At 36.2% G+C, this 23,195-nt stretch overlaps 1 long non-coding RNA gene across 2 annotated transcripts in view; it reads right to left on the bottom strand.

Annotated features, from left to right (window-relative positions):
• LOC138167997 (uncharacterized) overlaps positions 1–23,195 on the bottom strand; it is a 65,951-nt gene that overhangs the window by 20,157 nt on the left and 22,599 nt on the right. Inside the window, exon 2 of one of the 2 annotated variants that reach the window (XR_011170016.1) lies at positions 17,036–17,206. The exons of the other annotated variant lie outside the window; for it this stretch is intronic. This is a non-coding gene — a long non-coding RNA (uncharacterized lncRNA). The remainder of the gene's footprint in view (positions 1–17,035; positions 17,207–23,195) is intronic. 2 annotated transcript variants of the gene reach the window in all.

Below are 23,195 nucleotides of genomic sequence, written 5' to 3'. Positions count from 1 at the left end.
GTACCTGTCATATAATATTGTATGAGAGACTATGTGCTATAGTTAGGGAGTTAGGAAGAACTAGTTTCAAATCCTACCTTAATCACTTATTAGATATATGACCCTGAGTAAGTCACTTAACCTCTACATGCTTCAACTGTGTGACCCTGGGCAAGTCACTTAACAATTCTCAGTTTGGTTTGATCATATGTTAAATGAGTGAGTTGGACACAATTTCTAATGTTCCTTCCTTCTCTTAGTCTATGATCCCATGTTATATATCTAATATCAATTGAGATTTAGAAGGTAACAGTGATAATCTAACTAAATTCCCGATTTTATAATATAAGTAAACTGAGGCCTAGAGAAGTTAAATTATTTGACAAAGGTTTTAACTAGGGAGTACATGACAAAGGGAGAATTTTAACCAAAGTCCTCTGATTTTAAATAGTGTTTTTTCTTCAATACTACACTGCACTTTGACTGAAAGAACAAGAATTTATTTAGACCTGCTGTACCACAAAGTCATCCTACTTGGGATCATGTTACTTTCTTATGTGAGAGAGAGAGAGAGAGAGAGAGAGAGAGAGAGAGAGAGAGAGAGAGGAGAAGGAGAAGAAGAATGAAGAGGAGGAGGAATAAAATGCAATATCTTTGTTAAGATAACATTAATATAATATCATCACAAAATATAAAGGGAAACAGGATCTTTTTGCACATTTTTTAATTTAGTATCATTCAAGGGAGAAACTGACAAACATTTTACAAGGAACTGAATGATGAAATTCAAATTGTCCTTTAATAGAGAGGAAAGGAAAAGTCTAACATTTTCTTAACCTTTTCCATTTTGCCTCTAATTTTAGTAGTAAGTCATCATCTCTTACATATTTAATAATCTCATTTTGCCTCATTGTTTCTTTCCGACCTCTTAGTTCAGACCTAACTGTTAATAATCTGCTTTATCATCTTGAAAATGCTGTGATTTTAGCTGTGTGATGCATTGAAATCAACAGAGCCACCATGCTCCAGTCACCCTCATGTGTACCCTTGTATCTGTCCTTACCTGTTCTCTCCCACCACCATATCCAAACAGTTGCCAAGAATCATCAATTCTACATTCACAAATAATGATTCTTGATTCCTTTTCTCTCCACCCACACAGCTAACACCTTCATGCAGGCTTTCATCAGGCATTTAGGGTTTGATTTGGAGTGGGAGATTTTTGTTTGGTATCTCTGATTTTCAATGTCTTCCCTGACCAATTTGTCCTCGACATAATTACTAAAATAATATTCCTGAGATAAATATCTGACCATGCTACTTGCACCAAAACAAAAACAAAACCTTTGGTGAATTCCTATTGCCTTTGGAAAAAAAAAATGCAACATCTCTTCCCCTCCATCAATCCCCTCTACTTGCATTGACTTAAGAGAGTCACTTGATTTTTCTGTAAAATGAGAGTGTTAGACTACATGGCCTGCAATGGTCTATTCAAAGAGATGGAAAAATGAAAAGAACCTAAGAGAGTATTGGGACTTGTCAAAATGTGACTTGTAACAAGACAAGGTTAACAAAGAATAAAAAAAAAATCAAGAATAGTGTTAAGTTAAAGTGGTTAATTATGGTGTCAAGACTATGAAGAGAGGCTGCAACAGAACATGAATCCTAGGGACATAAATTTGGATCAAGAAGGAATTTTGAGGTAATCCAACCCAACCCCATCATTTTGCACTTAAGGAAACTCCATCCCCAAATTAACAATTTTTGCAATATGAGACATAACGTCTATCAAAAAAGAGTCAGGATTTGATCCCAGACCTCTGACTTTCTTTCCATAGTATTACATAGCCTGCTGAAGGGTGATGTCCTGGCAGAACACAGAGGTGTAAAGGGACAAGACTTCGTGGAAAGAAGGGATTGCTTGGCTTTAGGAGGAGTGAGACAGAGGGAGAAAAAGGAAGGATAGGAACTTGATACTGAATGTATTTTTTTTTTCCTTTTACCTTCATATTCGTGTTACAAGTTTAATTTGTTTTTGAGGGGTAGTCTTGAAGAATGGTTATAGAACTGAATTGAGGGCATGTCCCATTTTTTTTTTTTTAATTAAGCAATCGAGGTTAAGTAACTTGCTCAAGGTTACAAGGCCAGTTATTTCTGGGTGTGGTGCTGAGTGTCCGAGCCCGGGATTCGATCTCCAGGTCTTCTCAACACTGGAGCCCGGTGCTCTTACTCGCTGAGCCACCTGGCCACCCCTAAGCAATTGGGGTTAAGTAACTTGCACAAGGTTACACTGCCAGGTGTTTATGGGTGGGTGCTAAGTGTCTGAGCCTGGGATTTGATCTCCAGGTCTTCTCAACACTGGAGCCGGTGCTCTTACTCACTGTGCTACCTGGCCGCCCCTCTTTTTTTTTTTTTAAAGCAATAGGGGTTAAGTAACTTGCTCAAGGTTACACAGCCAGTTATCATTTTTGTGTGGGTGCCAAGTATCTGAGGCCAGAACCGATCCCAGGTTTCCCGACACTGGGGCTGGCACTCTTACTCACTGCGCCACCTGGCCACCCCATGTCCCATTTCGGGTTTTTTTTTTTTTTTATTTTTTTTCTTTTTGGAGAGCAATTGGAGTTAAGTAACTTGTCCAAGGTTACACGGCTAGTTTGTGTGTGTGTGTGTGGGGGGGGGGGTTAAGTGTCTGAGGCCTGAAGAGAACTTAGGACCTCCTGACTCTGGGGCCAGCGCTTTATTCACTGTGCTGCCCTGCCCATGTTCCATTTCTAATAAATAGTGGTTTGTGAACTCAACTCCCTAGGCAACTCTCTAAGTCTACCAATTATAAAAATAGTATTGATTGGCATTGGTAAATGAAGCTCTCTCACCTTGAGTCTGCTGTACCAATGAAATCGCGGGTTTGATCCCCTCCTTTTCCCTCCCTCCCCCAAATATTTTGGTATATTAGGGCTTATTCTTTCAAATTAGAATTAGTGTTAATTCCTTCATACAATTCAGATATTGGCTTTGAACTTGACACTTATGCAAAGGTTAAGATGCTAAAAGCTTTAGTAGGGTTTGAGGTCAGGATTTAGATGTTAAAAGCAGGCTTTGAAGATTCAATGCCAAGGTGCACAATCCTTTAAGCATTGGGGGCCACATCCCTAATTTCCTGGAAGCTGAAGGAACATAAAGTTTTTGCATAATTATTTGCATATAATATCATAAATTATTTGCCCTAATGGACTTCATAGTTATAAATTGAATAAAAGTGAATCTTACTGTCCTTGACTAAAAAAAAGTTTTCCTTGTATCTTTTCCTTCCAAGAGCTTATATTGTTGCAGAATAAAACTTTGCATCTCTTTCTGCAGCATATTTCTCATTTCCCTTTCCTTTCTATATATTCTGTAATTATCCTAACTTCTATAGATTAACATATAGATTAGCAAGAAAAATATCCCCAAATCCAGTAAACAGATGGTCTCCTCCCAGTGTAATCTTTAAAGCTATTTACCCTGGGAAGAGGCATAAATGGAATATGTTATTGGACCACAATTGCATTAAGTAGCTTTATTTTCATCATACTGTTTCTTCTGTGTAAAATAAGGAAATACTTCCATTTTTGAAATGGATTGTTTTTTTCTTATCCCATAGTAATAAATGCATTATGAATCACAATGTATTCATCTTGTTATACCTCTAGACAAAGTATTCAAGGAAAATTAGGAAAAAATATTTTATATTCTTGAATGATGAACTCAGAATAAAAGCCAGAAGAGCTGTTATTTATGAAGAATTCATTTAAGAAATGCTTATTTGAGAAGCAAATTTTACTAGGATTTGAATGACCTCTCAAAGTTAGGTTTCATTGTTAATGATAATTTTAAAAGATGATCGAATATACTGATACCATAATAAATGGACTATTTTCCTTTTTAAATTGTGTCACTAAAGATATCTTTCTTAGCAGCATGGGGTATAGAGGTGATATCCAGTGTCTTATTTGAGTTCTATGGGTGATCTAGAAATAGGTATAGGAACTTGACTGGCAATTTCATTCAAATTGGGAAGTTCGAGCTGAGGAAGCTCCTACCTAAAGAAGTCTTCAATATGTCCAAAATGAGGCTCATCATCTTTCTCAAAAAATTATACTTTGTACATACTTGTTCTGCAAATACTTTATTGTATTCTTGTTGTCTCCTTTGCCTCACCTATGCAAACCAAGCTGTTTTAGCACTCTTGCAAGATAGGACTATTTATTTAGTTATTTTATGAATTGTAACCACTAAATAAATGCTTTTTGATAGATTGGTTGGTTGAAGTTTCTGAAAGCCTGTCAAGTGAGAAAGAAACATTTTTCTTGGTTTTAGAAAGTAGAACTAAGGAGCAACAGATTTGAAGTTGGAAAAAAAGGAAAATTTGGGCTCCAGAAATTAGAGCTGCCCCAAAGTAGAATGGACTGCTTTGAGTGATAGTAGGTTATTAGTCACTAGAAATCTTTAAGCAAAAGCTGCATTTACCAATTATGTTTTACAGATTAGTCATTCATTCTGTAGCCAGCAACATCTGATGTCCCTTACAGCTATCAAGATTCTGCGATTCAGTGAAAAGGCATTAGGAAATTACAAAGGCTGTTGATATACAAATTCTTATGATAAATAACCAACATCTAGGATATTAATCTTAGAATAAGACGGATATCCAAAGAACTCTAGATCTATATTTTGAGGAGAGTAATGGTATTATATACTTCTTTTTTTTTTTTTTGCTTTCTGGAGGGCAATTGGGGTTAAATGACTTATCCAGGGTCACATGGCTAGTTGTGTGTGTGTGTGTGTGTTAAGTGTCTGAAGCTGGATTTGAACTCAGGTCTTCCTGCCTCCAGGGCTGGTGCTCTATTCATTGTGCCACCTAGCTGCCCCTGTATTATATACTTCTTTGTGTTCATGGTGGCATCTACCAAAGTTGCTCCCATGTAGTATATACTCAATAAACATTTGACTGATTAAACTGCTTAAGGTCAGGTATTAGTTATTTTTTTCCTGTTCATTCCACATAACTAACACAGTAAGTGATTAAATATTAAATGCTTATTAATTGATTAAAATATTACATCTTAGATGTACTTTTAACATGTGCATGGGAGATTCCTGGAAGAAGTAGAATCTTTAATACTTCAAATTGCCATGCTTAGTCAGATGCTGTTTTGTAATCAACAAATTATAAGCACAACAGGATTTGATATTGTCTACACCTTTCAGTCAATTATCTATAGAAAATTATTTGTGAAACCTTTCCCAGCCCTTTTGCCTATTTTCAAAGACAATCTCCATACATTTGTGGATCATTCTAAAAAGCTTTTTATTAAAAATGAGAAAATAGTTATGTGCTAAAGTAGGCTTTTTCTTACTTATCAAAATTATCTTTTTTTTAAATTATCAAACATTCATTTTTCTCTCTCTCCCCATATTCTGGGTAAAATGGTAGACAGAAAGATATAGAACTCCCATATCAAATCCCCACATTGGTCACATCCAAAAATGTGTTTCTTATTACATAGTATTTTATAATATCTTCTTGATTACCTTTTTATTGTAAGAATATTCATTGTTTTCTCAAATCATCTTTTTCATCCCTCTTTTGAGATTATCTAAATTGACCTTTTAGTTCTTTCGTTACTGTCACCTCCAGCTCTGAAGAGAATAACTGATCTTCAAGACTTCGTATTTATCAAGACCATTTCTACTTCTTCATACAGTGCATCAGCACATCCTCATCTATAGAGGTATTCAAATCTGGTAGTATCCTTTGCCATTTATAGTGAAGACATAATATTGTGGGAATGGCAACAAGGATACCTTAGAAGTTGTAACCACAAAAAAAAAAACCTTAGATTAAAAAATTCTCAATATCAACTTTGATTCTCAATATCAACTCTACCATAAAATGTGGAGAAATATACTGATTAAAGAATTTCACCAATATCATGGAGTAGAGTCAAATGTAAAAGGAATTTACATATAGATAGTGAAGTCTTCCAGGTACTCCTGGGTGGCATTGTGTTTATTGAATCAAGATTATAGAACCTCCTAAATGAAATATGCTCCTTATTTTTCTATCAATTCAATGCACATTAATTTTTTAGATGGCTCAAGTTTTATTTTGCTTGACAACTCCCACAAGAAAAATCAAATTGATGAGTTCCTATGGCTCAGACTATAATATGTAGCTCAATGGGCAGTTCTTTGAGCAAATCAATCAATACGTATATTTTGAATGGCAATAAAGCTGAATAATGAGCCAGTCTCAGTGTTGAATAGGAAGAAGTGAATGGGTTGGTTTGCATTTGATAAATTGTACAGTATTTTACACAGTCCCAATATGCTATCTAAAATAAAAAACATATCTTTAAATAGCCAGATCATCTGTGAGCTGTTAATTACCAACCTAGATAATATAGAAAAAAAAACTTTAAAAGCAGGGGCAGAGTCAAGATGGTGGAGTAGAAAAAGGACTTTCATGGGGCTCCAGCTTCTGTCCTCTCCAATTCATATAAAAAATGACGACCAACTTTGGAGCTACAGAACCCACAAAATGACACAGAGAAGATAAACTCCCACTGAAGACAGCCCAGCAGGACAGCAGGAAGTGGCCAGTGCAACACTCTGGGAGCCGACCCCAGCCATGCAGGATCTGGAGGTTTTATCCTGACCAGCAGCCAGATGGAGGGACTTCAGATCACCAGCAACTATGGTGGTTTCCAGAATTATCAACCCATAGATGCCAAAGACAAGTAAGAGGTCAGTGTAGACTTTGCAGGAACAGGGAGTTTCAGAGTGCAATCTAGCCTTTGCCCCTGTGGCGAGAAGCAGCTGAGGCTCCACAGCCATGCAGCCACCACCACATGGCTGCCTCAGAGCTCCTGGTCTGTAGATTGTAGGGAGACCAAGCAACCAGTCTGAGGAGTAATCGTTCTTGCTTTAACCTGCTTGGATCTGGATTGCTGTCTAGGGTGGAGGTCCTAGGGTGCATGAACAGTCTACCACAGTGGGTGAAGGCTTTAGAGAGGGCACCCAACTAAAAGCTCTGGTAACTGCAAAAACCCCAGGCTTTAGGATAAAGCTCCCCTTTCTGGTAGCAGAGTTCTACTGTGGCAAAAGGCCCAAAAGTCAAGTAATTGAGTGTCAACATGAACAAGCAAAGGAAGTAAAGAAAACAGAAAAATCCTACATTAGACTCTTATTTGGTGAACAAAAAGGATCAAAGAATGGAACAGTGGGAAAACAGTGAAGTCAGAACTCCTGCACCAAAAGTTTCCAAGAAAAATATGAGTTGGTTAACACAGGCCATAGATAAGCTTAAAAAGGATTTTGAAAGCCAAATAAGAGAAGTGGTGGAAAAATTGGGAAGAGAAATGAGTATGATGCAAGAAAATTATTAAATGAGAGTCAACAACCTGACTGAAGAAAATAACACCTTAAAAATAGACTAACTCAGATGGCAAAAAAGGCTCAAAAAGGCAATGAGAAGAATGCCTTAAAAAGCTGAATTTTCCAGATGGGAAAAAGAATCTCAAAAGCTCACTGAAGAGAATCATTCCTTCACAATTGGATTGGAGCAAATGGAAGCTAGTGAATTTATGAGAAATCAAGGTACTATTAAACAGATCCAAACAAATAAAAAAAAAGAAGGCAATGTGAAATATCTCATTGGGAAAACCACTGACTTAGAAAATAGATGCAGGAGAGATTATTTAAAAATTATTTGATTACCTGAAAGCCATGATCACCAAAAGAACCTTGAAATCAACCTTCAAGAAATTCTCAAGGAAAATTGCCCTGATGTTTTAGAAACAGAGGGCAAAATAGAGGTTGAAAGAATCCACCAATCACCTCCTAAAAAAGACCGCCAAAAGAAAACTCCTAGGGTTATTATAGCCAGGTCCGGAGTTCCCAGATCAAGGAGAAAATATTACAAGCAGTCAGGAAGAAACAATTTGAATATTGTGGAAACACAATCAGGATAACATAGGATCTAGCAGCTTCTCATTGAGGGATCAAAGGTCTTGGAATATGATATTCCAGAGGTCAAAGGAGCTGGAATTAAAACCAAGAATCACCTACCCAACAAAACTGAGTATCATGTTTCAGGGGAAAATATGGTCATTCAATGTAATATAGGACTTTCATGCACTCTTGCTGAAAAAACCAGAGTTGAATAGAAAATTTCACATTCAGATACAGGAAGCAAGAGAAACATGAGAAGGTAAACAGGGAAAAGAAATCATAAGGAACTTATCAAAGTTGAACTACATATATTCCTATATAGAAAAATGATAATTGTAACTTATGAAACTTTTCTCAGTATGAGACTACTTGAAGGGAATAGAAATGTGTGTGTATGTATGTATGTATATACACATACATATATGTCTATATAGGAGGGTATATGGGCATATGAATACATTTGTGAATGTGTGTATATATGTTTACAGGTATACATAGAGAGAGGGCACAGGACCAATTTAATAGGAAGGGATGATACTTAAAATGTGAAATTAAGAGGTAAGAGAGGAATATAATGAGAGGAGATGGGGAGAGACAGAATGGGGTAAATTATCCCATATAGAAGAGGCCCGGGAAAACCATTACAACTGAAGGGAAGAACAGGAAGCCAAAAGGGAATGGGTCAACTTTATTCTCATTGAATTTGGCTTAGGGAGGGAATAACATACACGCTAAACAGGGTATCTTACTCTACAAGAGACTAGAGGAGAAGGGGACAAGAAGGGGGATAATGGAAGGGAGGGTAGGCTGGAGGGTAGGGAAGTTGAAAGCACCCACTTTTGAAAAGGGATAAGATCAAAGTAGAGAATTGAACAATGGGGGTGGGATAGGATGGAGGGAAATATTGTCAGTCTTTCACAATATATTCACTATGGAAATATTTTCATAGCTAAGCATATACAACGTATATGGAATTGCTTATCTTCCCATTGAGGGTGAGTGATGAGGAAGGAAGGGAAAGAATCTGGAATTCAAAGTTTTAAAATCAGATGTTAAAATATATATAATAATAAAAGTTATTATTTTTATTTTATATGTAACTGGGAAATAAGATATATAGGCATGGGGGCATAGAGATCCATCATGCCCATGGAAAGTCAGAGGAGGGATGGAGGAAGATATGGGAGAAAACAGATTGGGGGAGGGAATACTCAGTGGGATCGATGTTTTAGGGTGGTGGTTAGGGAAAAATGGAGAGAAAAATTGTAACTTGAAATCTTGTGGAAATGAAAGATGTATACTAATTTTTTTAATTAAAAATAATTTAAAAGCAAGATATGGATATTACCATAAATTATTAGTTATTTCTTTAATAGTGTCCTTCCTAGGGTTGGATTTTCTTTTAATTCAATTCAAATACTCTCAAGTAATATACCATATAGTCTGCATAGTGGATAGAGAATTGGACTTACAATCAAAAAATGGTGGATTCAAATCTCACTTTGGGTTTCTATTAGCTATCTTTTCAAGTCATATAAATTGTCTCATTCTGTTTCCTCACTATAATAGTGGAAATAATAATTGTATCTATATTACAGGTTGTTAAGAGCCTAAAATGCAATTTTTACACACACACACACACACACACACGTGTGTGTGTGTGTGTGTGTGTGTGTATATATCCATAAACTATAAAGCAGTATATAAATAAAAGTTGTAATTAATAGGAAACATAGATACCAAAGTATCAGAGAAATAATTTTTATACTTTGAATTCTTTGCTAAGTCAATAAGTTTTATTATCTTTTTTTTTTCCACTTCAAAAAGACATTCAGTAAAAAATGCTTTTGAGGGGGCAGCCAGGTAGCACAGCGAGTAAGAGCACCGGCTCCAGTGTTGGGGTGACCTGGAGATTGAATCCCGGGCTCAGACACTCACACCACACCCAGAAAATAACTGGCCATGTAACCTTGAGCAAGTTACTTAACCCCAATTGCTTTAAAAAAATGCTTTTGAGGTTTCTTTTCATGGCCTCAATCCTGTGTAATTGGCTCTTGTATCAGGGTGATTGTAAAGCCACATGCGAGCAGCTTTCCAGAGAATGGCTGCTGTGAACATCTTTCAAGGTCCTGATTACATAGTATAGTGAACACTCTATTCAATAACAAATCAGAGTAAAACATTCACAGAAAATCGAGGTACAGCATTCACAATGTTACAACTTATCACAGAAAATGTAGTGTTCTCAACAGCTTATCATTAAAATGGTCACATAGTTTCCACCATACTGGCCACAAAGTTTTGAACAAAGTACAATAGTCAAAGTCTTCCACTCGTGGGGCACACTAAGTTAACTCAAGCAGTCACTTATTCAGCAATCAATTACTAGGTATCATTAATTATTAAGTACAATCATTAGAAAATACACAAACCCTCCACCCCTAGGTCACTAGTAAACTTCAATTTCATCATTACTCAGTACCCACAGAGAGGTCTTTTCATCTTGACTTAGGGCCAGTTCTCAGATTCCCCAGATCCCCTTCCATGCTCCCAGTTTCTACCTGGATTTACCAGACTGTCACCTGGATTGAATTACAGACAGTTCCCAGTTCCCCGTCCAACTCTCTGGGTTGGTCCTGCTCCACACTAAAGTTCATAGGGTCCAGTCCATCTCAAATCCTTCACAATTTCAGCTCCCAGGAATTCAAGGCTTAACCAAGCCACAAATAGACAAAGTCCATGCATCCTGTCATCCTTCCTCAGTTTTCTGCAGCCCATTCAAAAAATCAGAATCACTTTATCCAGCATGCAGGGAAGGAGCTTCTGGGCTCCTGTTCAGAAGAAGCTCTACCTACACAAGTTCTCAGGAAATTCTGACTCAGTTCTCGATTCTCTCTTCTGTAGCTGCTCTGCCTCCAGATTCTTGTCCCAAGAAATTCTGACTGTGCCTCTCTGGGGCTTTTCTTACATACACAGCATTAGCTACTTCCTATTTCAGCCAACCCCTTCCTGTTACATCAGGAACAGGGGTTCATACCATCTGTTTCTTTCACAGAGACTTGATCAGTTACTAAGTGCTAAGTACCTGCTTATTTGCCAATACAAAAGGGTCAAATTACATTGCCATTACAGTGATTTTGCCCCTCTCTTTTATAAAACCTTGGTAAAAAAAAAGTCAGATTTTTGTGAAATATTACTAATATTGCATTTTAACTCTTGTTATTAAAATGATTTGGCACAAAATTCATTTTAAAGACTTTCAACAATCAAGTCTTTGATCCTTATTTGCAAGGATAGAACTTCTTTGCAAAATAATTTTTGGCAGATAGATTTCAAAACTTTTGATTCTGATGATGGTTTTTTGTCCTATACCTCTATCCATAATATTTGATGTTACAGTTTCAGACAAAGGGGAAATTTTCTTTTTGGTCTCCTTATAGATATTTAATGACATTCTTCTTTCATTTCCTTCAATTTCATGTGACCCCAGCATTAAAGAATAAACCTGTTGGAAATTTCTACCATCTACTTCTCTTGAAAACTATAAAGACCCCCAATCTGTCTCACAATAGGCTTTCAACTTGCCAGATTTGTGCCCTTTTAAAGTTCTTGGACTGTCTCCACTTCCAAGTTAATTGTCATTATTAGTACTCAATTATCACCTGCCTGCTTTCTTTTTGTCCTTTGGTCTCTAGGTGTGTAATGAAAACTTAGTGCTAATGAAAGCACTTGATAGAATTAACATTTACTGACTTGATCTCATTTAGTTCAATTGTGCTATCTTCACTACTTACCCTACCCTCTCAGAGCAGAAATTCATCAATCATTGTAATCTAAAAGAAATGGTTACCCTACCGTTTTTTAACTATATGGACAAAGATCTGCTTGCATTCACACAAATCACATTTACTAAGTGCCTACTAGATATCTGACACTGACTGAGGTTCTCAAAGATTTATGAAATTTTTTTCATCCATACTGAAGAACAAAGTAAATAGGATATGCTAAAATTCACAATGGCATGTCAAATTGTATGGTTGACATTCAATGCTACTTGATTTCAGAGGAGAAGGAAATCAACAGAGTTGTTGGTGAAGTAGAAGTAGTTGGCTAGAGTAGTTGGTGAAGACTTCAAAATAGAAGGGACTTTGGACTCCCTTAGATGAAGGACTGTGATTGAGAGGAGTGAGAAAGAAGGGGCAGAGGGTGTGAATTGCATATATAAAGATATGAAAGAATGATATTAAGAGCCAAGGATGAAGAGACTGGCTTGAATGGTGTACATACATATCATGGAGATAATGTTAGAAAAAGTTAAATAAGTAAACAGACTGAAAGCAACTGGAAACTAGGTATTGACCAATTTGTCTTTTACAGAGGGAGAAATTTGCAGCTGAGTATTTAAAGAGAGAAAAAGTAAAATTATGCTGCACAAACAACATTGTCAACAGCCTCAATTTTATATTTCTGGTTTAGTTACAGTGACAGGCACACATATCACAGCAGAACTATTCTGCTGGTGAAATGAAATTCAAGTGCGAAACATTTCACAATGAATGATAAATGAGACAGTCTGGTGCAAAATTGTCTAGCACAAAATAAGGGAGACAGCACAAAAGTAAATACATCTATCTTTAGCAATGTAGATGACACACTGGAAAATGTCTTTATTTGGTGCAATTTCCATTCTTTTTCCAATGTTCATTTCTACTGGGTTAACTTCCATCTTCTCCTTTTGTATGTGTGTTTGTAATTTCTCTTATGTAAGCAATGAAAGATCTCTGAGGCATTCATGGGCAATATAAGGACATTGTATAGGCCTTTCTTTTGGTTTTTCTAAACTATCTTTTTCTTGGCTTCTGTCATATATCAATGAGATTTGGTGCTCATGAATTTGTCTGTTTTACTGACTATCACTATCACTAATTACTAAGTAGTTTTCATCCCAATTGCAATATGTAAAGACAAGGGGAGAAACCAATACATATTCAATGTAAACTAAGAACATATTTTCCTCACACTCATCCACCTCTGCTTCTTCTTCATTTTCTCCCAGGCTTGCTGATGAATATTTGTTTATTGATTCAACTTGCTCAAGCACATATATTATTCTCTATAATTTACCCTTAAAACTAGAAAGATGACTTCCTATCCCCATCCAAATCCTCTTTATTTTTTAAAAAGAATGTGTGAACCTGCAATCAATATTCTCTTCCATTTGCTCCTTATGGACATGTTTTCTGACTATATTAAAGTGCTAAGTGCAAATATATACATAGGTATGTATATATTCTTTCAGTCTTCTTCCTTCCTCCTCTCATCTTCTATTTTGATTTAAGGAATAGATAACACTTGACTCAAGTCACATGTCTCAAGTCACAATCAATTTCACTTTAAAAAAATAAACAAAAAAAAAAAAACCTCCTTCCTATCCACAGAAGTTTTAAGAGTTAAATTGAACCAATTTTATGGAAAAAGATTTTATCTTAGGATGAAACTTCTCAGACAATGCAAAGCTTCTGTTCCATGGCTCCACAGAGTCACTGCTAGCACAACTGGGAAACAAACAATTATCCCAACCCCCGTACTTTCCTTTTACTCTCCAGATCCTGTTCATGATGCCATTTGTAGCAGCAAACACCCCACAGTCCCCAGGGTAGTTGCCAGCACAGTTTCTTAGATCTGATTTTCTAAAGGAAAACAACTCAAAATGAGTCAACAGCAATCTTGCTTTAATCAATCAAACATATAATTTACCTAGTTCAAGGGAAAAAGGTCAGCACCCGGAACTTCAGAGTATACAGACAGAAACATTTCAAGCAGACAGGCCTCCAACTGTCCAACCATTACATCCATACTAAATCATAGTTACCAGAGATGGAAGCATCAACATCTAGGTTTTTAAACTCAGGGGGCTCTCAGCGGCTGCCCAGAGACTCATCTGGTCAAATCACACAACACTTCTCAAAGTGACTCCCAAAATAAAGTCTCACATCAGGGATTATATAGCCTTATCCTGGGTCAGAGAATGTAACAACCCTCTTGACCCACTGCCCAATCACAAAGCACCAAGGTGTGGGTGTTCCTGAAAAAGAAGCCTCTCACCACAGTCTCCAGGTGCACTTAACCTAGGGGCAGGGAAGATCTTAAAAATTTACATTCCTATAACATCTAAGTATTTTACAATAGCCAGTGATTTCTTCAATATGTGTTAAGGAATGGTAAGAAAAAAAAATCCCAGCTACTTTATGTGGGTGCTCTATTATTAGTCAAAAAGCACTAAAGTTTGCCAGATTGGGTTTTCTTAGAGAATTTTCTTTATCTCTAACTGTAAAATCATAGCAAGTTCTTGAAAACAAAGATACTGTTTTACTCATATATCATATAAAAATCTAAATTTTGGGAAGTGGTTAGAATACTGAGTCTGAAGAATAGAAGACATGCTGCTTTTTTTAGTCTATTTTTTTTCTGTATCGTTTGCTTCTTTCACTATAATTATCAATATCAATAGCATTCCTTATGCCAAACTTTTACTAATATATATTTTCAAAATGATTAAAAAAAACCTATGAAGTACTAGCTAAATAAACCTTTTTATTTCTTCAGGGACATATGAGGTTCCAATCAAGATAACAATTTCTTACCTCCTTTTGAACTAAAAACAATCTCTATATCCTAGCAAAGAAGCTTTTGTTTCCTGGCTTAAAATTTTTTGCTTGCCTCAATTAAAACCATCTTTATCATTACTGAATTAGATTCTGTTTCTTCCAGAGACTCCAATCCAGTGGAATATTCAGAGGTCTGGTAACTCTCTATGAAGTGATTTATAAAGCAGCTAGTTTAAAAGGTAACAGCATAATTTCTCTAATAGGTCAATGACATTGCTCTGTTCCAGCAACAGTAGCTCTCTGATGCATATGTACTTTGAAAAAGAAATTAGACCTAATGTCAGTTCACTGTCATTGAAGATGGAAAGAGACAGTTTCCAGTGGACAACACATGTGTTTCTCTAGATTCTTATTTATTGGGGGTGGGGAAGGGATGCTTCCTTTCTTCATGAATTAATGCATAGAAAATATCTGAGATTCCAGTGGTTGAAGAAGATAGGAGAGGACACAGATGGAAGAAGAGTCATGACTTTCTGGCATGAGTATCTCCTATAAATCTTAGCCCAGGGGAGCTTAGTAGCAATTACAAAATTCAGTGAGAATCTTCCATGGAGACATGGAAAATGGTCTGACCTTAGTTTCTTATTATTTAAAGGTGAAGATTTAGTTAAAATGAACAAATGAATATTTAGACCAAGAAGGTTTTAAATAATCATAATTGCCAGCACCTTCAAGTTATTTTGAATATAAGCTATATAGATTTTCCAAACTCTAAATGGTAAGGTCATTTCATCTTTTGGATTCAATTCCTTTTAGGATTTAGGCCAAGACCTATCTCTTAGAAGATTTTAACCCACCCTAATTTTGGTGACAAAGGGGAAATATAAGTTCTGATCTTCTTTGACCTATATTTCACTTATGTTTCCTCCACTGAAACACTGCTTCTGTTTGTAGGGTGATGTTTTAATTAATTTACAATTAGTCCTTATTTGAGACAGATACAATAAACTGAGAAAGCTACAGGATTAAATCATCTTTCAAAAAGAGTGGTGTTTAGCATCATTGAAGATAATACCATCCTATTGTTACCAAGTAGTTACTTCTATCAAACAAGTAGATTAATAAAATATTGACAACAGATTACAAAAGAAAACGCCTTTTGAATAAGTAGGCATACTTATTAAAAGAACAAATTTAATTAAAATCATTGTAGTGCTCAATCCTAACCAAACTTCATGATTACCTATTTTCATAGGGATTGGTTGGTTTAATAATAAACACTATATAAGGAATCAACAACCAAAATGGCTCTTAGCTCTTTCTCCAACCTCTACTTTGAAAATAGACTGATGTCAGGGCGGCCAGATGGCCCCAGAGTTGGCATAACCTGGGATCAAATCCGGGCTCAAATACTTACCACCACACCCAGAAATAACTGGCCATGTAGCCTTGAGCAAGTTACTTAACCCCAATTGCTTTAAAGAAAAGAAAATAGACTGATGTATGACAGCCTCAGTTTAATTTTCTTCATGAGTTCTGTGTGTTCTTCCCTTTTTCTAAACTAAGAATATTCCTAAGGGGAAAATTGGCCCACTATTGGTTTTCTTCACCAGTTTTTTTTTGGGGGGGAAGGTTGGGTATTTCAGAGCCAGAAATCCTGGGATAAGAGGGTAGTCAACTCATCTATAAAACAGCTGAAGGTTTTAGCAAGTATCTTACTACTGAGACATGCAAGGGAATGCATATTTCAGGACTGTTCCTGTTGCCTAATTTGAATCTTATTCAGGACTAAGTCCTGACAAGGGAATAACCTCAGCAATAGGTGTATTTCTTTTCCTTTCTCTTATTTTTCTTGATGAATTCCCATCAGGAGAGATCTAAATGGCTTAGACTTGAGCTTAATATAAATTATGACAAACATAAATCTTTCTTCCCTCTTTGATTGTAAAAATTGTGACCAACATGCAGCTGATTTTGTACATCTAGAAATATTCGGTGCTTTAATTAGACTTACTTTATTTAAGTACTAAGGGCTGCAACCAGCCTGCAATTGCCAGGGTACTAATAGTGCATAATATAGCCAATTGCAAACAGCAGTCTAATTTGTTGATTTCAAGTGAGGTGTAATTATATTGCTTCATTTGCTGAGCAAATCATATGAGAGTTTCTCTAAATCAGCCTGATTGTGTAATGAAGAGCTAATTACAAACAGCAGTGTTCTTGCAGTAAATTTATTGTAACTGCTAATGCCAGGTTGGCTCCATTGTGACAATGGCTCATTAGTACATTAACAAAAGCAACAGTGGAACACTGCCCAAAGCAAGCCTACCGTTCTCTCAATTTCAGGAGGCTGCAGTGATTACATCCTTCAATGTGTAATTACTAAGAAAATGGTGTTTGATTTAGGTTTGGGCAATTTTTTTGAAAGAACTAAAAGACATTTTAGGCATACTTACAACAGAGGAAAACACAATGACTTGAAAAGCATTCTTGTCAGCCTCAACGCCTGCTTCATTATACCAGGTGTGCTCTGGAAGTGTCATTTAACTGGGAGGTCTTTTAGATGTGGGATCATTACTGACAACCACATTCTGACATTTCATCTTCCAAATGGAATCCTTGCATTTCTTAAAAATAAAAAGTAAAAATCCTTACCTTAATGAATTGATGCACCAGTAAATTAAGCTCCTAATAGGCAGATGTAGCAGCAGGTCAGCAGCTCTCAATTCTTCCCTACAAGCTCTCCTGTACTTGTGACAGGATCACATTACTTTAGGTACCCCATTTAGGACATCAATATTTTTGTTTTCTTCCAATTAAGGTAGAAAAGCATTTTCCTGCTCTCTTGGGATTGACTTTTCTTCTCCAAGTCTGGATTATATAAATGGTTTTGTTGAAGCAGTGAGTTTAGCTTGTTCTCAGACAAGTATCATGGCCCCAGTGTCCTCTGATTATCCCAATCTGTTCATTAACCTTTCTTTTTGTTGATTCATGTTGAGTGCCATGGAGTCTTCTTTCTTTCCCACCTTCCATCTCCCTCCCCCCTACCCACAACACTCGCACAACATGTACCTTTGAGGCATAGGGTTCATCATAATCATTTCAGTTCTAGCAGATGGCCACAATCACCTAATGGCTGCCTGGGAACAATGGCAAAATGAATGCCCACTCAAATAAAGGCTTAGATGATTTCTGTGTAAGCCTAAAACACATGAGTTTGGGTCAGATGAAGCCTATGGTGGCAGGAGCTTGCTGAAAGGGTGGAGCAGGAAGGGTGGAGCAGAGCCCAGAGGAAGTTAGTCAGAGTAGGTAGAGCTGAGAGAGAGGAAGCAGGCACTGAGCCGTGTTTGTTTGTGGGAAAGCCCAAGAAGAGGGAAAGCTTGGGGATGGAGGAGGGCTCCCTGCATTGTTATTGTGTGTAGATTTCTTTGTTGTTGTGATGGATGTGGCTTTCTGGTGTTGGAATTAGAATTTCTAGTGTTAGAAAAATGTTTTGGCTCTGTCTAACATGTGGAGAGTCTGTTATATTTTGTGATTCAGAATTACACCGACATATTCATAGCCAATATAGGTGCTGTGAATATCATATTGGTGCTATGTGGACACAGACACAGATAAAAGATTATTAGCACTCCTTTTTCTTACTTTAATCTCTAATTGTTTCAAGTATTGTAGCAGCAAGCACCTTAGTATACCCAGGGTGGCTGCCAACACAGCTTCTTAGATCTGCTTTCCTAAAGGAAAGCAACTCAAAATGGGTTAGCAATCTTGCTTTAATCAAACATCTGTCATTTACCTAGTTCAGGGGAAAAGGGTCAGCACCCCAAACTTCAGAGAATACAAACAAGTTATAAGCAGACAACAAATACACAGAAACATCAGTAGACAGGCTTCCAACTGTCTGACCTTTACATCCATACCTAGTCAGTTACCAGAGAGGGAAGCACCAATATCTGGGTTTTCAAAGCCGGGGGCTCAATGGCTGCCCAGAGTCTCATCTGGTCAAATTACATAACTCTTCTCAAAGTGAGCCCCAAAACAAAACCTCACATCAGGGTATATATAACCTTCTCCTAGATCAAATAATGTCACAACCCTCTTGACCCAATGCCCAATCAGGAAGCACTAAGGTGTGGGTGTTCTTGAAAAACAAGCCTCCCACCACAGGCTCCATGTGACCACATTCAGCCTTTTAGGGGGCAGAGTATATTCAAATCAAGGAAGGTTCTCAGAGTCACTTAAGCCTATCAAAGGGCCTAGGGGCAGGGAAGATCTTAAATTCCCCTTCCCATAACAAGTATCTACAGCTGAAGGGTTTTTTTTTTTGTTTTTTTTTTGTTATGTTTTGTTTTATTTTACCCTATCCACTGGAACAATTCCTTTCCCATTTCTAGCCTCCCTCTTAAACTGTAATATCCCTTCCTATTCTCCCACGTGTTTCCCTATTATTTCTTGTATATTTCCACACTCTGTCTGTATAATTATCCTTTGCCTAAATCATATGAAAGTAATGTCCCTGAGAAAGAATTACCATGTTCATGTTTATATACTTTCCTTTTGGAAAATTTCATCCCATTCTCTTTGCTTTCCTTTCTTAAAACCAACTAAACAGAGCAAAGGCCCTTCCAAGTCCCCTATTTTTCTTTCTTTATACCTTTTTTTTTTACCCTTGAAGTTACCAAGAATGTGGAGGCAAAATTCTCTTCTCTACCTGTATTCTGGAATGAGTTTGAGGAGTAAATCATGATTTACCCCCTTCCAATTGCTAAAATGTATTTATCAACATACTTTTCTCTTATCTCCTGTGTTTTCATTACAAACTTTCTAAAAAGCTCTGGTCTTTTCATCAGGAATGCTCATGAGTTCTCCATCAAACAAAGCCTCGTTTTCTTTCTGAGTTTAGGATTATTCTAAATTTTACAAGATAAATTATACTTGGTTGTAAACCATTTTTCTTTTGCTTTTTGGCATACTGGTTAGAAGAAATTTTAAAATCTATTTATGGTAGTAATAATATAGTTTTGTATGATACTAGCTAGGATTCCTTTTTTACTTAAACTCTTCTTTGATCCTTTGCTTGCAACATTGTTTTACCTAGAAACTCTAGATATAGCATATTATATTTCTGACTTTGAATTTAGAGTTATTTTTCTATTTTTAATGGATCTAGATGGTAATTAGTTTATATATTTTTTTCTTGATGTTATTCAGGTTTTTTGCTTGGTCAATGAATTTGAGAAATTCTAATGATTTTTAAAAAAATTTTCAAGCCACTTTCCAAATGACTTTTCTAAATAGAGTAAATTTCACATTCTTCTAAATTTTCAGTTTCTGTTCTAGCAAAGATCAAGATGACCATACTGACAAATAATTTTATGTTGTCATTGGCTCTATTCATTCTGTAATGGGCTTGCCACTCTAAACTACTTGTTTGATTTCTCCTTAAATTTCCATTATTATGATTACATTTGATTTCATCTAGCATACATGTTATTAAAATCAATACTTCATTTTAATACTTCTTTTTGTCTCATTGAATCATTGAATTCTGTTTGCTTTATTTTCTTTTTCACCTGGAGTAAAATTTTCAACTTCTGTTCTCCTTCTAATGTTTTCCCTAAAATTATTTATTTATTCATATTTCTTTCCTCGTTTCTTCTATTTACTTTTGGGGTATTTAAGACCAATCTATTCTTTTTTATTGTGAATATTCTACTTATTGAGTTGTTACTTTCAACTTCTGGGTTTGCCTCTTATGCTTTTATTAGTTCATATTTCGCCATCAAATAAGGTGTTTTCTTCTGTTTACTCATATCTGAAGCCTCAGTTTCAGAAGCTGTACTTTGTGACAGGTCCAGGCTCTGTCCCCTGCTACAGTCTTGCATAGAGTTTTACTAGATCTAAGACCTTCTGTGCCTATTGAAATCTTGAGTCTAATGCCACTGGCTTACCACAATTTCATATAGTGTGATTTTCCTTGCCCCTCCCCTCATTTTGTCTTTTTTCTTAACCCTGGCCTACAGCAAGGTTACCCTTGAATTGAACCCTTCTCTCCACAAGGAATCTTTGAGTCTGCTTTTACCTTTTAGTGGCATGATAGACATACACACTTATCACTCTTTTATCCTCTTACTTATTCACCTATAAAGAGTTGATTTGGTCCCCAGTCTTTCCCCCACTAGCTTCATACTAGCTTCAACATCTTGGAAGATGATGGGATGCAGTACAAGGGAATCCAGACTCCAGTCTCCTTTTTATCGTCATATAGAGAGAGTAGAATTTGTTCCTTTAGACAGACCCACTACTGGGATTTAATTTGCTTCATGACTTCTTAGAGGATTACAGAAGTATGAGCTACCCAGATCTCAATGCTTTTATCTCCCTCAATGGTCAACCACATGAAAATGAGTCAGTCACCGTGAATGACCAGATATTCTGCTGAAGCTCCCAAGGGACCCCAGACTGAATAACTACATGTTTTGGCAGTCTTGTTATCTATTCCTGGGTGACAAAGAGAAATTTACTCATTCTTTTCGGTTTCACTGAATTTTTCCTTCATTTGATGCTTTTTTTGTCTTTGCTTTAATGTTTCTCAGGGGAGGTTAACATATTTGAACTTTCCATCTTTTTTTTCCCTTAAGTTCCAATGCTCCTTTCATTGTATTAAATTCTTAATGAATGAATTTTTTTTGTATGTAAAGTCAGGCAAAACATTTCCATAATAGCCATGTTGCAAAAGAAAAAAAAATAAAAAGAGATGCAAAGAAAGTGAAAAAAATCCTTTGATCTGCAGGCTTTTAATTAGTTCTCTCTTAAGAGGTGGATATTATTTCTCATCATGATTTTTTTGGAATTATTTTTTATTTTTTTCTTGGGTATAGTTCCAAATTGTTCTCCAGAATGACTGGATAAGTTCACAACAAGACATTACTGTCTTTATTTTCCCACATCCCATCCAGCATGGCATTTTTAATTTCTGTTATATTAGTCAATTATCTAATCAATAGTGATTTAGAACAGAAAGTCTAATTTTTAATGATGATTGCTGACAGAAAGATAAAATTGGAGTCAACTGGATCCTAAAGTTGGTTTAGCATCATTTTTCTTTTTTCCTTTTATAAATCCTCAGAGAAAGAGAGAGCCAGAAGGAATCTTGGTGAGTACCTTATTCAAACCCATTACTTTGCAAATAAGAAATCATGGCTCAGAAAGATCATGTGATTTGCTCAGGGACATACTAACAGATAGTGGTAGTACTTGTACTGCAAGCAGGATTCCAAAATACTAACTGCCTTATTTGTTTCTTGATGTACTATTTTCTAGTCTTGACATCTGTTGTCTCAATTCTCCTAGAAGGAAATTGTTAGTGCTCTTTTTATGGCATTGAGTGGACATATTGTTCTGATGGCCTTTAATTTTTTTTTCCATTTTCTTTTATTCAAAATATTCAGAAATTCCTGAAGGCATCTGAATTTGAGAGTGTTGATGCCTGTTGCTGACTACATAAAAAAATAAATGTCACTGGTACTGGTGACTGTGATATTCTCTGCCCTTATTTAAATACCTGATCATAGGTATTAAAAAAAACAAAAAAATCAATAATGAAATGATCTAATAATAACATGATCTTTTTCTAGGAAGTCTTCATTAAACAAGTCAATTTCCTTCCATTGGGAAATCTCAGTGAAGTTGCATGGCTCATTTACTGTTTAACCTCTGGTTGTAATGTGCTTTTGCTATAGTGAGCAGAATGTATCCAAAAAGATATATAGCACATTTTAACAAACTGTATTTGTTCTGGCCAAGATCATTCAAGGTTATCTGAGCTCCACATAATTTAATCCTGTTGTTATTGGCTCTATTTATGCTATAGTGAACTCACAGTTCTAAACTCTTTGAGTTTGATCACCCTTTTAATTTTCATGGTTATGATTACTTATTAATCCATCTAGTATGAACTTAACAAAATCAATACCCAGAGTTGGGTTAGCAGCAGTAAAACCAAGTAAATGACACAGTACTAGTGATTAATGCTTTGGCCCATGCAGCAAATACCATTTATCCTGAAGTCATGGTGGTGAAAGCTGAACTAGGTGATAAAGAAATGCATGAGAATGCAAAATTATTCAGGCATGTGACAGGTTCTATGGCAACAATGCCACAGAATTATATTAATGTCTACTATGTGCAAGTGTCACGTTTCTTTTATGGGCATTTCTGTTGCTTCACATCCTTCTGCTTTGCTATTTTGATTTCTTCAAAATCCTTTTGAATAGGGTAGCTTTAAAAAAAAAAACAAAGCTCAGGGGCGGCCAGGTGGCTCAGTGAGTAAGAGCACCGGCTCCAGTGTCAGGATGACCTGAAAATCGAATCCCGGGCTCAGACGCTCAGCACCACACCCAGAAATAACTGGCTGTGTTACCTTGAGCAAGTTACTTAACCCCGATTGCTTAAAAAAAAAAAAAAGAAAAAAAAAAGGTTTTGACTAATAAGTTGGACATAATGAAATACAGTCTTCATTTGATGCCTCTACTTTTTCATTACATCCCCACTCCTTACCTCTTTATAATCTGGCTCCTATCTCCATTCTATAGAACAAATCTTTTCAAGGTCATA

The sequence above is a fragment of the Petaurus breviceps genome, unplaced genomic scaffold (genome assembly GCF_028583685.1).
Source record: "Petaurus breviceps papuanus isolate PSGF00001 unplaced genomic scaffold, PetGlider_PUasm1.0 126, whole genome shotgun sequence".
Taxonomy (NCBI): domain Eukaryota; kingdom Metazoa; phylum Chordata; class Mammalia; order Diprotodontia; family Petauridae; genus Petaurus; species Petaurus breviceps.
This window is presented reverse-complemented; position numbering and strand designations above follow the sequence as displayed.